Source organism: Eriocheir sinensis, chromosome 46 (assembly GCF_024679095.1).
Source record: "Eriocheir sinensis breed Jianghai 21 chromosome 46, ASM2467909v1, whole genome shotgun sequence".
In the NCBI taxonomy this organism is placed as follows: Eukaryota; Metazoa; Arthropoda; class Malacostraca; order Decapoda; family Varunidae; genus Eriocheir; species Eriocheir sinensis.
The window spans coordinates 2,758,136-2,771,900 of NC_066554.1; positions in this window are offsets into that span (position 1 = coordinate 2,758,136).

Below are 13,765 nucleotides of genomic sequence, written 5' to 3' on the forward strand. Positions count from 1 at the left end.
AGGGTGGGAGTGTAGGCAGTCAGGCGGCCGTTAGGTGACGTATGGGGCGTAATTTGAGCGTCAAGGCGGCGGTGAGGGATAATAGCAGGCGTGTCAAGTGAGCTAAGGGGAGAAGGGAAGGGAAGAGAAGGGAAGGATGGAAGGAAGGAAGGAAGGTGTCAGATCAGGAAGAAATCGTTTTGGTGTTGGTAAAGATAAGAAACAGTCAGAAGAAGAAAAATCCTAGTAAGATAGCAAACGAAAATAAGATCTTGTCCAGGAGAGCTCAAATAAAAGGACTGGAAAGAAAGAAATGAAAAAAGGAGGGATATGGAGGAGGCATTCTTAATAGGGAAAAAGTAGTGATTCTGTCTATAGAAGGTACACACGGAAGGGAGGCTTTTAAGCGAAGAGACACACTGAAGGTAGGTTCTTCATGTTCTGTTTATTCACGCATCTTTTGTTGTACCTGCCAGTTTGATTAAATTTCCTTTCGTATGTAAATCCATGGTAGGTAATTTTTGCCATCCATATCTTTTTGATGTTACAATATTTCATTACATTCCTGTCACTCGCGTAATTGTTTTCAGCACAGAATAAACGAGTGTTTGGAAATACTAGAACGTAATTTTGTTTATTTGCTTCCCTTTCCCGGAACAATTTTTCAATCATTGGTACCGTACGCGTTCCCTGCTCGGGGAAGGTCGCTCCTTTATGTTCATTTCTGTTTCCTCGAGTATTTTGCAACATTTTTCTTCTCCGCCAACTGAAAATTTTATTTGCGAGAATATTTACTACCTCTGTGTGTGTGTGTGTGTGTGTGTGTGTGTGTGTGTGTGTGTGTGTGTGTGTGTGTGTGTGTGTGTACCTGTCTTCCTCTTCAATATTCTAATTTGCAATCACGACCCCCTCCGCTCATTATTTTCCTCACCCTAATACTTGAAAAAATTATTAACACACACAAAGAAATAACCAAACACAAGTAAAAATAGATTAATGACAGCAACACGTGGTAAGACAAGAAAAGTAATAATAAACATCATCACATAGTTCGTCCATCGAGTGACTTGATGTGTCGAGCACCACCAGCAGCAGCAGCAGCAGGTGGCGTGGTCATTGCCGCTGTTTATGGCCCTTCTTTATGCATTGCTGACTTTAAAGGCGAGGGGAGGGGCGTCGTGAGGCCGAGGAGGCAGCAAGAGGAGGAGGAGGAGGAGAAGGAGAAGGAGGAGGAGGAGGGTTGTGATTCGGCAGGGCAGGGAGACTAGAAAAGAATGGTGCTGAAATCAAGTGAGGAAGGAGCAGAATGAAGGGAGGGCGAAGGACGATGGGAAAAAGTGAGAACAGAAAAAAAAGTGTGAAAGGGACGTGGAGGGTTGTGGAGCAGAAGAGGAGAAAGGAGGAGGAAGAGGAAGAGGAGAAGGAGGAGGAGGCTGTGATATCTAAGTGAAGGGTGAAGGGAGGAAACATGGATATAAAAGGAAAATAAACGATAGGAATATGTAGCTTGTAGGGAGGAAGAAAAATAATGGTATGAGAAAAGGAAAAAATGGAAGAAAAAAACTATGAATTAGAAGCGATTTGGAAAAGGGAATATTCCAGCAGAGGAGATAAATGAGGATGAGGAGATTATGAGGAGAAAGCGAGAGGTCAGTGAAAGGTTAAGGATTCAATCTAGAGTGGCATTTAGATTAAGAAGAGAGGAGAGAAAGGAAACTGAGCGAAAGGGAAAGAGATTAGGAGCACAAAAGAAAATGGAAACTGCAACAGAGGGAACGGAAAGGGGATAAGGAACAGAGGAGAAGGGAAAGGTTAAGTAGAGGGAGGAGAATGGGAAGTGATAAAGATGAGTGTGAAAGGGAAATGAAAGTGAATAGCGGAAGGAGAGGAGGTGTAGAGAAATCACCCCAAAGAAAGGTCACGTAGGAAATAGAATATGGAACGATGTAAAAATGAAGGAGGATGAGAAGGGAAAAAAATACGAAAGGAAAGTGTCTAAAAGGGGAAGAGAGATAACAAGAGAAACGGAAAACAAATGAAAGGGACAGTTAAGTAAAAGAAGAAATGGAGGAATAAAAGGGAGAAGGCAAACAAGAAAAGAAAAAAAAAAGAAAAATATACGTAAAGAGAAGAGAGAGAGAGAGAGAGAGAGAGAGAGAGAGAGAGAGAGAGAGAGAGAGAGAGAGAGAGAGAGAGAGAGAGAGAGAGAGAGAGAGAGAGAGAGAGAGAGTGTGTGTGTGTGTGTGTGTGTGTGTGTGTGTGTAGAATGGGCTGAGAGAAGAAAGGGAAGAAAGGAAGGAAAAAGAGAGGAAAAGTAAAGGTATACTCACGCGTTTTGTAAATTGCTGTGAGATATTACAATGTGAATGGAAAAATAAAGAAGCAAAGAAGAGGGACAAGAAAAAAACAAAGGGAAGACGTAAAGGGGAAGAAAGAGGAGAAGGAGCAGGAGAAAGAGAGTGGAAGTGGAGGAGGAGGAAAAGACAGGTGGAGGACGAGGGTAATAGAGAAAAGATTCACTTGGTCATGGTTACCCCTCTTGCCTCCGTTTCTTACCTCGCAAGGAATTTTCTGAAACGAACCAATTTTCCTGAACATTATAATCAGCTCGCAAAGTACCGCAATCAACATCCCTCTAGTACCGCAATTATTTTTCTCCACGGCACACTTTATAGCAAGGCATGAACGTGGATTGTTTAAATGGGGGATAATTAATAGGTTAGTCTCCAAACATTGTACAGTACTTCTAATTTAGTGGTATTTTATCGTCCCAAAATCACTGGGCCATAATAAGATATAATAAGAAATAGTAAGAGCAAATAATTATAAGAATAAAGAGAAGAAAGCAAAGGTTTGATTAATCGTAATTTTGGCTTCTGTTATTTTTAAGGAATAACATTAAAACTCTATATGTGTGTGCTGGGTGTGTGTGTGTGTGTGTGTGTGTGTGTGTGTGTGTGTGTGTGTGTGTGTGTGTGTGTGTGTGTGTGTGTACCCCTCATCGTCCCCGCGGTCTGATTGGTCCCTCCCTGAACCGTTCCCTCCCCTCACTTCCTCTCTCTCTCCTCCTCCTTCTCCCCCTCCCTCTCTCCCTCCTCCCACCTGTCACATCGAACATTGAAACAGCCGAGATTGATTTGATCTGAGCAGAGGCAGGTCATGGTGCTCTCCTCTCCTCCCCTGTATCCTTCTCCCCTCTTTCTCCTCTCTCCTCCGTCTCTCCCTTTTTCGTTCCCCTCCCCCACTCTTCCCTACGACCTCTCTCCCTTCCTCTCTTTCTTTCCTCTCTAGCATCTTGTTGGACCATTTAATCCCCCCAGCTTTTTTCTCCCCCTCTTCTCTCTAACATTTTTATCTCCCTCCTCCACCATTCTTTTTTTTCCTCCCTCCTTCCCCCTTCCCAGTATTTTCCTCTCCCACCTCCACCATTCTTTCCCCTCATTCATGCCTTTTCCTCTCCAACTTTTCTCAACTCTTTCTTTCCCCTTTTCCTTTTGTATCCCATCTCTCCCTTTCCCGCGCCCCTCCCTTCAACCTCTCTCCCTTCTTCTCTTTCTTTCCTCCCTAACATCTTGAGGGGCCATTTAATCTCCCCTTCTTTTTTCTCTCTCCTCTCTCCTCTTTAGCATTTTCCTCTGTATCCACTCTTCCTTCCCCTCATTATTCCCTCTTCCTTCCACTTCTCTCCTCTTCCAATCCCTTCCCTGTAGTACGATCTTTAATCTATCCAATATTTGTGAGTAATTCGTTTTTTTTTTCCTTTATATTTTATTAGTTTACTTTTACCTTTTTTTTTAAGTTCACAGCTCACCAGTTTTCATTTTTTCTTTTTTTTTTGTAAGGTTCTAATTGTGTTACTTTTTTTTTGGTATATTTCAATTGTGGCTTTATACTTCATACTTCCATTTTTACTTTATTTCATTACAATCCTTTTTTTTTTGTTTGTTTGTTTTAGCAGCACCTCTGTTTTGAATCTGCTTGTTTATTCCTTATATCTCTATCGTGTTAATTTCTTAGTTTCATCTTTGCTTTTATATCACTGCAAGTATTTTTTTTTACTTCCCTGGCTCATCCGTCTTAAAGATACTGGCCGGGACACATAAATCATCATCGCTCCGTTTCTTTCTCGACCAAAAAAGAACAAAAAGACGCTAATGTAATGTTATGTAGTATCCGGGTTGGGTTTTTCTGGGGGATGAAATTTTCCTCGGGTTTATTTTCGTTTTCCTTCACAGTGGAAGAGAAGCACATCTTTTAACATCCTTTTGAAGCCTCCTCTGCAGTCATCCCTTATTTTCCTTATTTCAAGTTCTCCCATCATCATTTCTTTGCTAATGATCCTTATTTTTTTGGTACTCCTCCCACTCACCCCCTCCCCCCTCCTTACTTGTCTCCCTAAACCTATACTTTATCAAAACTTTCCCTAGTCCTACTCCTTGCCTGTTTCAACTCCTTCTCTATTCGTACTATTCTTACTCCTGTCTTCCTACTCCCTTCTACCCCAGTGTCATCTCCGGTACTTCTTATTTTTGGTATTTTAACCCCTTCTCTCCCTCTGCGTCACTCCTTCCAAAGCCACGTTACTGACACCTTTTCTGCTCCTACTAATCCTCTTTTCCGGCCTCTTCCCATACTTCTCTTTTCCCTATTTTCATCTCTGCTTCTTTCCCCTTACTCTCATAACTCTGCTTTACCAATTCTTCCAAAACTTCTCCTCCTCCTTCATTTTCCTCTTCCTACTCCTCTTCCCTCTCCGTCCATCCCGGCATCACCCCCTTATCGAAACCCTTCAGCCCATCCCCGCGCCGCCCCGTTTTATCGAAGCCTTTCCCGAGAGACACACAGCAGAAGGGAGACCAAAAAAAGCCCGTAATGACACAGCGGCAGCGGCGTCTCACTTTTCCCCGGCTGCCGCAATCAAGGCTTCGGCGGCAGAACAGACCCACGGGAAGCCGGCGGGAAATAAGTCTTGGTATATTTTCTTCATTTTTCCTTTATTTTTTCCCCGTCATGTGTTTTGTGCAGGTAAAATCGACACTGCCTTACCCCTAGAGGCGATATTTTGAAGGCGAGGTAAATGACAAGAACGGATCGATGTGTAGAAATGTAGGAAGATACAGTAGTAGATCGGTCTCACGTAGGTTTTCCTCAATCCCTAGAGCCGATATTTTGAAGGTGAGGTTTACGGAGTGAGTCGATCGATGAGTGAAGGCGTGGGAGGATGGAGTAGGTCGGTCTCACGTGGGCCTTTCTCCATTAGGTGTTTCGTACAGGTAAAAGCCGTCACTTATCCCAACCCACGAGGCGATATGTTTGGAGGTGAGCTAAACGAGGTAACAAAATCGACCTGGGGAAGTGTGTGGTGGTGTAAAGTGGAATGTCTGGTATATTTGTTTTCTAAAGGTATTTCGTGATCGCTCCCTACTCCAACAGGTGCTCTTCTATAAGGTTAACTGAGCATGGAGCCTGAATCGATGCGGGAAGGCGGGAAGGTGCGTGGAGGTGGTGTAGTTGGTCACGCTTGAGACTTTTGTTCCATACAGGTGATTCGTGCAGGTAGAATCAACACTCTACTCCAACAGGTGCTCTTCTATAAGGTTAACTGAGCATGAAGCCTGAATCGATGCGGGAAGGCGGGAAGGTGCGTGGAGGTGGTGTAGTTGGTCACGCTTGAGACTTCTGTTCCATACAGGTGATTCGTGCAGGTAGAATCAACACTCTACTCCAACAGGTGCTAGATTTGAAGATTAACCGAGCATGGAGCCTGAATCGATGTGGAAAGGCGGGAACGTGCGTGGAGGTGGTGTAGTAGTTGGTCACGCTTGAGACTTTCGTTCCATGCAGGTGATTCGTGCAGGTAGAATCAACACTCTACTCCAACAGGTGCTAGATTTGAAGATTAACCGAGCATGGAGCCTGAATCGATGTGGAAAGGCAGGCAGGTGTGTGGAGGGTGTTTCACCGGTTACACGTGAGATATTTATTCCATACTGGTTTTGGGGGAGGTAGAACTCCCTACGTCAACACCCTACTTCAACAGACGATAAATTTGTGAAGGTTAACTGGACATGGAGCCTGAATCAATAGTGGAAGACGGGCAGGTATCGAGACGGTGCACGTAATTGGTCTTGCTGGAGATTCTTGTTCCACACCGTTGTTTAGCGTGCAGGTGAAATCAGCGCCCTACTCTAAAAGGTGATACATATGAAGGTTAACCCAATAATGAACCTGAGTTGATGCTTGAGGATTCCTTAATGTGCTGCACGTTCGTCAGTCACACGTACTGTATTTGATTTCATGCATTTTTTTCTCTGTTGCCTTGCATTTCAGAGTCATGCCACCCCCTCGGTTAACTCCATCCAGGTGTCTTGTGCAAGTAAAGTCATCGCGACCTTACGAGGCAATATATTTCAAAGTGAGCTGAACAGAAAACGGAGATCATATGAGAAGCGCGAGTGAATTAAGATATTATAGTCAGTCGGCCACACGTGGATATGTTTCTTGTTGGTGTTGCTGGTGTCGTGTGTGTCGGTATTTTGGGTTGTTTATGATATCGACTCCATCCAACGAGGCAATACTTGAAGGTGAGCTGAGCGTGGCTTGGAGCATTGATTAGTCCGTGGGAAGGCGTGTTAGTAAGGGGACAGACGTCAGCCACACACACGGTAGAGTTTGGAGGTGCACGTTATTCTTTTGTTTTTTGTTTTCATTTATTTGTCACGCTTGCTGTTAGATGTTTATTTTTTTAGAATTTATATAGCAGACGTCAGCCACACACACGGTAGAATTTGGAGGTGCACGTTATTCTTTTGTTTTTTGTTTTCATTTATTTATCGCGCTTGCTGTTAGATGTTTATTTTTTTTAGAATTTATATAGCAGACGTCAGCCACACACACGTTATAGTTTGAGAGTACACATTATTCTTTTGTTTTTGTTTTCATTTATTTGTCACGCTTGTTGTCAGACGTTCGGTTTTTTAGAATTTGTATATTTATTTTGTGTTGTTGGTATGCGAAGGAGTGTAATGGAGGAGTACTTAATCTGTCATGTGTTAAATTCTAAAGGTGTATATCATTCCGTGTCCGTATTAGTTAGATCGCCTCTCGCTGTCATAAACGTCCTTTTTTTTTTCACTATATGTAATTTTCTCACGCGTCTGTTTCCTCTGCTCGTCAAGTTCGCATGTCGTGTCACATTGTTCCGCTTCCTCGCGTGGCGCTCGGTGTTTTATCTGAAACTTTTTTGAAAACACACTCGCCGGGTTGTGTTTGTTTTACCTCGGAATATTTACTTTACGTTTTATTTTAAAGGCTAATATAAAGTTCTAGTGTGGATTCATACAGTACAGTTGTTCTCTTCTCGACGTTACCTCTTCTCTCTCTGTCTGTCTTCATTCACTTCTTGGCTTCTCCTCCTCCCTCCATTCCTTTTGCCCTTTCATCTTTTCTCCCTTTTTACCCTCCACTCACTACCCTTCAGTTTCGTTACACTTCCATCTCCCTTCTACTCCCTTTCTTCATCCACTACACCCTTTCTTCAACCTTCCTGCATTCATTTTCCTCTCCCTTGTGTGCAGTCCCTACCACCGCCTCTCTTTCACCTTCTGTCATACTCCTTCTCCTTTCTAGCGGTGCCCTACTTCCTGCTTTCCCCTGTTACTCTCCACCACCACCCCTTCAAGCCACCCTCCAGCCACCATAACCCCTTCCCCTGCCTTCGAATCCCCTTTCGTAATAGCGGCTCACGATAATCCTCTGTTCGTGCAACATTTAATTAAGGTTACTTTGCAAGCTTTTCTTTGGGTGGCTTCGTGGCGCACTTGTTGCACGTTCACCGACACGCCCAAATGGCACGACGCGACGCCCTGACCCTCGCACCTATCCACCCCAACACACGTGAGCTTACTTGTCGACGGACCCCTCCACCTGCGTGTTCGTACCTGCCAAATGAGCGGTTAAGCCAAAGACGCCGCCCCGCCACTGTGCAAAGGGATGAGCTACTGCAATGACCTCCTTCACCAGCTCCTCCTTCCTCTTCTTCTTCGGTGTCCATGTCTTTGTTGTGTTATGGCGTGTTGGTGCAAGCCCCTCAGCGGTGTCGTCGTGTTTGAGGGTCGCAGGAGTGAGTTCGAGTCCTTCCTTCCCTGTCCTTTCCTCCCCTCGGATGTTTTTTTTTTTTTCATTCCCCTCGTATTTGATTTTAGGGGTTCTCTCTTTTTTTTTATTGCTGTGGCCTTGCGTTTCAGGGTCGTATCTCCCTCCTCGGCGAATGATTTTACTTTATCTTAGTTTGCTGTGTGTGTGTTTGCTTTAATTTAATGTTGGTTTTCTTATCTCTTGTTTTTCTTTCTCATTCCAGACATATTATGATCAGCATGGGGTGTTTTTCTTCAGTCTACTCGTTTGTTTTATTCAGTAATTTTTTTTTTCTCCTTTGTTTTTATTTATACCTGCAGAAATATATTGTAGTTTTCTTGTGGATTTTGAGTTTCGGGGGACGGTTGTTGTTGTTGCTGTTGTTGTTGTTGTTGTTGTTGTTGCGGTTGTTTGTTGTTGTTAACGTTGATACTGTTCTCTTTGCTGTTGTAGTAGTAGTTGTTGTCGTTGTCGCTGCTGTTGTAATAGTAGTAGTAGTAGTAGTAGTAGTTGGTGGTGGTGGTGGTGGAGGTGAAGTTTTGATGTCGTTGTTGTTGTTGTTGTTGTTGTTGTTGTTGTTGTCTTCGTCATCGTCGTTGTTATTGTTGTTGTTCATGGGGGGTTTTTCGTGTAATGCTGTGCTCAGTGTTGCTTAAAGGTTAACAGTGACTAATATTAATGAAAAAAATAACGCGGAAAATATTTAAAAGGAAAATACACCCCACAGAGGCGGCCGGCGGAAAATGTGCTCATGGTCACGAGGTAATTTGCTTTCTCGAGTGGAATAATTTTATCTTGTTTTGCTGTGTCCCTTTTTTCCACGCAGCCTTCATGGTTCTTTAGTGGCACTCCTGGGTTAATGGTTTGTTGTTATCTCTCTCTCATTATATTATACTCGCACAGGTGTTTATGTTTTAAGTGTAAATGGTCCGTAAGAAAGTTTGGCACGATCTTGGACGTGGTTTATTTCTCGTATGTTAAGAATAAACTGCCACTTAGAAATGTTTGTAATAATTTTCATGTTTGCAAGAAGCCGAAAGCAAGATTCTAAATGAGACTCCAGCTCCACCTCCAATGCATTTTTTAATGGGCACACACACACACACACACACACACACACACACACACACACACACACACACACACACACATGCATGCCCCCCCCCCAATCCCCCCCAATCAACCCCGGTCCTCCTCAGACACATAATAAATTCACGATTAATATAAAAAATCAGCCCTGCAGTTCTCCATCACCATTAGAAAACCCTGTTAACGGTCATTCTTGTAAGGCACAAAGGCCACTAGACACAGACCGGCTTCATCATGGTATCACTTTGGGCATGAACAGTTATTACCCTCGCATGGAAAACGTTCTCTGGGTCTTCGCTCATAATGCAGACGTACCGTGGGTGGGAGGTGGAAGAGGAGGAGGGGGGCGGGGGTGGAGGGCAGCGCTGCATATTTACCCTGAACGTGGCAAGCCTTTGTGGGGCCGGGCGTGTGTTTTCTCTTTATGTACCGCGTTTCCGGCCGACATTCATCATCCTTACGTGCAATGCGTCTTTCCGCTGCGGCCACGCCGGATTTACTTGTCCCTAATTGCTCTCATGTTACCTGCAGCTCGCACTCACACGCACCGCACCCCCCGCCCCGCCCTGCCCTGCTCCACCCAACCCCCTTGCACACACACACACACACACACACACACACACACACACACACACACACACACCAGCGTTACCATATTATCGTATTCCAAACATCGCATATACCAGTTACAAGGCTCAAACCTCTCGTAGCCACATTGATAACGCGATTCCAGTTGAAGTTATCGATAAAAGCGTTACTTGTTGATGTTTGTTTACGATAGCTGTGAGTCAGAAACTGAAAAATGTGATGTGCTGAGTGGCTGAGTACGATAATTTGGTAATGCTGTCACACACACACACACACACACACACACACACACACACACACACACACACACACACTCATGTAAGACTTAGGTAATTGCCTCACTTGATTAAAAATGATATATAGAGCTCGTTGAATACGTTGCTCTTGTGCTCATTTGTTTTGCAGTAAACTGATTCCTCTCTCCAATGAACAGTTATGAGATTCAGGAAGGAAACACCAGAAGGCACATTTTATACAGGTAATAAAAGAGGAATTTTGATACGCCAGTTAATTTGTACATCCTCTTTTCTGTTGTTGCTTTTGCCTGCAATATAAGTAGTTTTTTTTTTTTTAGTGGCGGAGAAAATGAAGCCATGAAGCCATTTCTCACCAAAACGTGTATACCAGATGTGTAAAAAAATGGCACAACGAGGCAACATTTTTCACGCAGGGTAACTTTTGTCAGCAGCACCAACGTAATATATCCCGTCTGCGTTAATGTGACTCGCTCGTCGGAGGACAAAGGTGCTGGGCATTCCTCTCGTTGTTTGCCCGCAGTAATATTTCGCTTCCTCTTAACATCCCCTCCTCAGCAGTCTATATCGCCTCATTCATTAGTTACACTGGTTATAGGGTTGAATTTTGTGCCGCAAGAGTCGTTGGCTAGAAAGATCCATGTCTATACATATGAAGGTAAAAAAAAGAATCACCCAATAAAAATATCTGCTTCTTGTACCTTGAAGTGCACACACATGATCTGGAGGACAACGTTTTTGTTTACCAAGATGCCATATCCTTTGTAAGTGAATAGAAGATGCGTAACTAGACATATACTCTCTATTGCTTCCTGCCTTCCAAGTCTTCTTCATTATAGCCACTGAGGATCTACGGCTTAGGTTTCGTATAGCTGGCTGTCACTGGTTAGAAAGATCCACACTTGCATGTAAATAAGCTAAAGGAAGGAAGACAGAAGTAAAAACAACGTCATTTTGTTTCTGTTTCACCGGGTTCAGCAGGAACACCAGTGATATACGACTTAGGTTTTAGCAAATTGCATTGGTTAAAGATTGATATTTATACTTGAAAAGAATATGAAATAGATGAAAGAAACTCATTTTCTGTTACTTTTTTTGGGGGGGTTGCTGAGACATGCGTGTGTAAATATGAATATAACATCTGTAATCATCAAAAAGAAAACAGGAAGAAAAAGTAGGTAACTCCTATACATCATCCTGCATGCGTACCCTCGAGTTAAGGCAAATTACATCGTTGTACCCAGCCATCGGTCACACAGGCGGCGGCGGCTCATGCGTGGACTAATATTTTGCCCCATCACGGCGGAGCGGGGACGAAAACTTAAGCAGGTGACGGCCCCATGCGCTCTGTCAGAAAGGGAATTGAAGTCAGTTTCTCTCTCTCTCTCTCTCTCTCTCTCTCTCTCTCTCTCTCTCTCTCCTCTCTCTCCTCTCTCTCCTCTCTCTCTCTCTCTCTCTCTCTCTCTCTCTCTCTCTCTCTCTCTGATAAGGATCGCAAACTTCAGCTTTCGTCTCCACCTTCAATAGACTGGAGAGCTTCCTGCGAGAGAGAGAGAGAGAGAGAGAGAGAGAGAGAGAGAGAGAGAGAGAGAGAGAGAGAGAAGAGAAGAGAAGAGAAGAGAAGAGAAGAAAAACAGACAAATAGAGAGAATGTCAAAGAAACAAACAGGAATAAAAAAAAAAGCAGAAGAGGAGGAAAGGCGTAGATAAAAACATAGTAATTAAAGAACTAGAAACACACACAAAAAAAAAGAGTAAAAACAAAAAACCGCAGTAAATAAATAACAACACAAAGGAGCAAAAGAGTAAACAAGCCATACCTTCAATACCTCCTCTGTCGTATGTGTGAGAGCAGTGATTTTCGTCCTTGTACTTATTCATTTACTTATTGCTCTCTGTCTCCGTCAATGTACAAAAAGTAAGAGTAAGAGTGAGAGTGCACCCCATCGTACCCGCCCCAAGGAACACCACCAGGTCGGCCCCCGCGCACCTTTACACGCCACGCACCTGTCTGGAATTTCCCCGGATAGGATTTATGTGAGCAAATATTTGGCCACTTGACGGCGATCGAGGGGAAGGGAGAAAGGGAGGAAGGAAGTGGAGGGAGTGGAGGGAGTGGTATGGAGGTTAGGTAAGGAAAGGGGAGAGAGAGAAGTGGTGTGGAAGTGAAGGAAGTGCTTTCATATCCCTTTTTTTTTCTTTCTTTTATCTTTTTTTCTTCTTTCTTTTGGTCTTTCTTTCTTTTTCATTCATTATTTATTCATCTTATCTCTCTATATATATTTATCTCCTTGTCTCTCGCACATACACAAAGAAACACACACACACACACACACACACACACACACACACACACACACACACACACACACACACACACACACACACACACACACAGAGAGAGAGAGAGAGAGAGAGAGAGAGAGAGAGAGAGAGAGAGAGAGAGAGAGAGAGAGAGAGAGAGAGAGAGAGAGAGAGAGAGAGAGTATCAAATACATAGCTCTTCGTTTTCTTTATATTCCTCCTCCTCGTCAAACTTTTCCGCGGTCTAAATTTACATTCCCATTACAAGACAAAGCTCACGGTGTGCAAGGGAAATGGACTTGTTTCTATTTTATTGCATGTGGAAGGGGTAAGATCGAGGGTTAGTGTGTGTGGGTGTGGGTGTAGGTGTGTGTGATCGCCCTCTCTTTGCATACGTATTCAGGAGGTGAGTGTGAATGCTTTATGTATGGACTTCTGTTGGTCTTGAGTGTAGTGTGAGTGAGACTGAGGATTAGTGTGAAGAGGTGTGGATGTAAACTCTTCTTTCTTATATATTTCTCTATCTAGTTTTTTTTCTTTCTTATTTCTCTTTCATTTTGCTGTCTAGTTTTCTTTTTTTTCTTAGCAAGTGCGTATGTACTATTTAGAGTGTGTATTCGTCTCCAGTGTATGGTCGTCAGTATGTAGTATATAAAAGCTTACAAACATACATTCCTACTTACATTCATATCTACTAACTTACTGGGTCTGTTTATAAGTGTATCTGTCTATCTATCTATCTATCGCTGTGGTGGTGTGTGCTTGGAGGGAGTGTGTGTATATGTGTGCATGTGTATAGGTGTGTATGTAGTACGACTATTGGCTTACGTTTTGTGTTTGTGAATTTGTATGTCCGGCTGTCTGGCAATCTATCTATGTGTTTGGCAGGACTGGTGGTGCTTGAAGGGAAGGTGTGTGTATACGTGTGTATATATGCGTGCGTGATACGTGTCATTTGCTCCTGCGGTTCTTTATGGCGCCTCGTGGTCTTGAGCGGCAAGCAATCTTCCCTGCGTTAGGTCAGACCGAGGACCCATTTCGGCTGAAGACCGGCGGCGTTATTTTTTTTCTTTCCCTTGATGTGTCCGCGTTTGCTTAAGGCTGAACCACCGGCTTGAGAGAGAGAGAGAGAGAGAGAGAGAGAGAGAGAGAGAGAGAGAGAGGGAGAGGGAGAGAAGAGAGAGGTACAATATTATTCTTCCTGACAACTCAACTCAGGGTGCTGGGGAAAGGGAATGAATGGCGTGAGGAATGAGTCTGGAGGGGGAACGCAGGAAGAGAAGAGACGTTAAGTAGGGAGGGAGATGTGCGAGGAAGGAAGGCGAAGAAAGGAAGGAAGGAAGGGAAGGGCGAGCGATGAGGAAGGAAAGAAGGGAGGTAGGGGAGGTCGAACAGTGAGGGAGGGTTGTAGTGCA